Raw genomic sequence first — 4420 nt, 5'->3', positions numbered from 1 at the left:
AAATGTATAGGTCAGAACTGGAGGCCTCAAAACCATTTCCACATACACTGAGAAGAAAGACAGAACTTACATTTATTTATTGAATTACTGAATGTTTATTGAGAACCTGTTATACACTAGGCAAAAAGAACAGAAACAAATCATCTAGAGTTACTTTGAACTTTTTCAGCAAAACCTGTGTCCTATTAAAAATCCATTCATTCTTTGGTTAATCTTCATGTACAATGTTCTCAAATGTACTCTCAAATATTGCGTAATGTTGTATATCATTATATAGTCCAAATACCATCTGAAAGGCTAGAGGGACCAGCATTGCTTTTATCTCTGTTTGACAAAGCATCATCCAATAAAGTAAAACCCTTCCTTTTGATGGCAGTGGAACAGTATGAAGCTTTACTGCCAGATGTCCATTTTTAGAAAAGACCAAAGCAATGGCATATAAAACACCACATACTATGCTAAAAAGTGAACTTCTCAGAGCAGTTTTCCTGGTTTATATTATCTGAATACAAAGCATTTGTGACAAGGAGTGTATAAGCAGCTATAGTAGACAACAATGGAAGTGTAATCAATGATGTGTATGTCTTCAAAGCATCATGGTTAACCTTGAAGCAATGTCTGAAAATGAAGTTTTTCAGCATTCCAGAGAAACTAGTTGTTGTTCCAAAGATCATTGTTCCATATATATTTAAAGTACTTTTTAAGATACTCAGTTTTCCTTCTGTGATTTTGATCACCATTGGTCTTCTGAATTTTGCTTCTCCTAGAGAAAGACTGAGATGACCATGTGTATGTTTCCACCTTAATGTCCTCAGGCACTTCTCCAGCTGCCCCAGATACCATAAGTTTATCTCTCAGGTCATTCCCCAGGTTCACTCTAGAGTGTTTCCATCTTGGGGGCTCAACTTTCTTACTTTTCCTATGCACACTCTTTCAGACTATCAGATGAACATAGGTGATTCCATAATCTCTGATAATTATTTTTGACACAGTGCTTAAATGGCATAGCCCCTTTACTTCACAAAACTTTGGGTACTTTATTTCATGACACCAGTAGTGCTAATTTGAGTAAGTGTGATACTACTATAATATCTGCTTCCCACTCTCTTGACCCTCATTTTAAGGAAGTTGTTTTTTCCCACCTCAAATGAGCAACATAACTCCTAGGGTAACTTCTGGTATCTATTACTGTATCTGAGAAGTGCATGGCTTTAAACAATGTGACAGAATTTTTTTTAAAGGACAATATATAAATGTGTGGGAAAGGCATTGCAGAACCAGAAGGGATAATGAAATATTCTACAGCTAGTAAAATTAGGATTATCGGTTGTAGGCTTGAGGGACAAAGGGAAAGAAAGGTTACTGAAAGCTGGAGATATAGAGCCTATGTTGAAAGGGCCATCTTCCAGGAACATTTGGAAAAGAGACTTAATCACCATCTGGTGATATTTCAGGGAACAAGCTGGAAGGAAAATTTCCTGACCACATTGTCCACTGCTGGCTCCCAAAGGATGAGGGAGCCCTTTGATGTAGTCCATACAGCTCAAACTCTCCTGGATACAGAGCAGGGAGTGCTGGAGGAGGGTGGAGAGTGAATCTGGATAGGAAGATGGAGAGATATCCAGCACGTGGGTGAGGGCCATGTTAATAGTAATCATGGGGAATTGTGCTTGCAGTGAGAAAAGGTATCCCTATTCATCTTTATTCACATTGTAAAGATGAGAGTAAGAGGTACATTATTCTTAGAGGGTTAATTTCAGGGATTTCCTTAAGCTGTTCTATTGAATTAAGAAATTCACCTGTGTGGCACTGACCCATGTTAAAGGCACGAAACCTACTAACAATGTTGTTTTGTAATCATGAGTGTGAGGAGTTTTGGGTGCTGTGTACCAGGTTGTCGGCTTTGTTCATTGGTAACAAGGTTAATCTACACCTCATCTTGATGAACCTTCCCACCAAGAGCTCTGCTGTTGAAGCTGGCCATATAGCAAGAATATACCTACATAACCAGCAGTGTACCAGAATCCTGCGCTGAGACTCCATTTTGTGCTCTCTGGTTCTGATGTACTCTGTGTACACATCCATTGTTCCTGATCCAAAATAAGAAGTACATATTGTGAGGGCTCTTACAGAGAGGGAGGGAAGTTGGAACTCACACCTGGTCTCTCCAGATGCCTTGCTAGGATGCATATCCTTAATGCTTTTGCTGTTGCATCCTTGGATTTGACATTTGGAGTCCCATGTGTCTTTTAAGCAATGAAACTGTTTAGCTGCCATAGTTATAATAGCATCTGGAGAAGGAAATACACCATATTATGATATGCCTTCCATTTGCCTTTGTTTACAGGTGTGATTTGCTTTAAAGACACTTTCAGGTTCTCTTCAGTAGATATGTTAATCTTGCACTTAGGGATTTTCACTTCCAAACTTTGTTTTATACCTTAGAAAAGTCTTTACCTCTCCTTCACTGCCCCCAGGGGAAAAAAAAACCAGACATTGAAACTCTTTTATTCTGCTTACTTCATGGTAGTTTACACTTAATATGACTGAGATCATAATGAATATGTAAGTCAGTGGACATTAGCTTTGAGTGTGAATCAGAATCACCTAGGAAATTTATTAAAAATGAAGATTCTAGAGCTCCACTCAGTGGATATGGGGTGGGGGGTCAGGAGTTTACATTTTCAACAAATTCATTTGGTGATTCTGACATGTGGCAGATTAGCGTAATTGAAAAACATGAACGCATTAATAAACTGAGTAAGGATTAAAGTTATAGCACAAACCCTTTTGCATGGTGTTCCATTTGGAAATGCAAGTAAACCCTCCACAATTATTTACCTAGACTGGGAATGATATGGGTCAAGAACTCCTAACTCAGTTATTCTTATTTACAAATTTATTAAGAACCTATTACTTGTCAGGTATTGTGCTAGGTATTAAAGGTACCAGGATGAAAAAGACAGACTGTGATTTGAGAAGCAGAGTCCAACGCAGTGTTTCTCAATTAAAAAAAAAAAACTTCAGCCCACAGTAAGACATGTCTCTCTCTCTCTCTCTCTCTCTCTCTCTCTCTCTCTCTCTCTCTCTCTCTCTCTCTCTCTCTCAAGAGATTGGTACAGAAACATTTTTTTAAAATCCTCACCTGAAGATATGTTTATTGATTTTAGAGAGAGAGGGAGGGAATGAGAGAAAGAATCATCAATGTGAGAGGAAAACACTGATTGGCCACCTCCCACATGCTCCCGGACCAGGGATTTGGCCTGCAACCCGGATATGTGCACTGACCAGGAATTGAACCCACAACCCTTTGGTGCACGAGATGATGTTCCAAGCAACTGAGCTCCCTGGCTGGGGCCCACAGTAAGACATTTCTTTCACCACCACTCAGGATATATAAACATACATACATAACTGAAACATAAATTTCACAAAACAATACTCTACCTGCAATAATCTGATACTGTTTGGTTCTAATCAATTCTATTTTACCCTACTTCATTTAAAAATTTCAGGTCTTGATCCATTGAATTTGATTAAGTTCCTGCTAATATAGAGGGTGTCAAACTACATTTTGCTAAAAAACATATCTATTTAATAACCTGTGATGTGTATGTTAGGTAGCACATGTATTTATCCTACTAGGCACTTATTTCATGTAAAGGTGAGAGTTAGAAGGCTGAGAAGAAGAAGAAAGTTTAAGAGCTTCTCAAACTTTAATGTTCACAGGAGTCTTCTGCAGATTTTGTTAAAATGGAGACTCTGATTCAGTAGGTCTGCAATGTGGAACTGAAATTCTGTATTTCTGTCTCTCAGGTGATGCTGATATAGCTGGTTCATGGAACACTATTTAAGTAGCAATGCTCTAAAAACCACAGGTGTGGGTAGGTGTGCTAACATTGTAAGGCAAAATCTGGCAGGATATTCCTAGATCATTTCCTCTAAGAAAAGAGGGATAAAGCAGTCAAGGCTCTGACAGATGAGAAAAATACTCGAATTTATTCCAGCCTCCCATATCTGAATCTGGTGGAGAGATGGCTGTATGCAAAAACACACTTTAAAAAACCACAAATGCAGAAAGGATTGTTTTTGATTAAAAACAAAAACAAAAACAAAAAAAACCCTGAAAGCCTTTAGGAGCCAAAACATCACTGAGGTGTTACCCACTTGGGTAAGCACAAATTTAAAGTGAAGAAAAGGGCTTTATCCTCAGTTCTATAGGTGCCATGGTTGGAGCAGGTTTGGGGCTCATTGGGGGACTCCAGGAAAGCCAGTTGGGCTTTGTCACCTTGAAGATACCAGCCCATCAGCTGCAGTGGGGGCCTTAAGAAGAAACAGGACTCATGAGAAGGAGCACAGTGCCAGTAGACATGGCAGTACTCAAGAGAGGGTAACACCCATCTTTTGGCTCTTGGACTTA

General features: G+C 39.0%; 1 pseudogene; it reads right to left on the bottom strand.

The window, feature by feature from the left end:
- Positions 1-208: 208 nt before the first annotated feature.
- On the bottom strand, positions 209-843 carry LOC123805047 (annotated as a pseudogene).
- Between the last annotated feature and the right edge of the window lie 3577 nt (positions 844-4420).

The sequence above is a fragment of the Phyllostomus hastatus genome, unplaced genomic scaffold (genome assembly GCF_019186645.2).
Source record: "Phyllostomus hastatus isolate PE091 unplaced genomic scaffold, TTU_PhHast_1.1 phas_scaffold_28, whole genome shotgun sequence".
NCBI classification, from domain to species: domain Eukaryota; kingdom Metazoa; phylum Chordata; class Mammalia; order Chiroptera; family Phyllostomidae; genus Phyllostomus; species Phyllostomus hastatus.
This window is presented reverse-complemented; position numbering and strand designations above follow the sequence as displayed.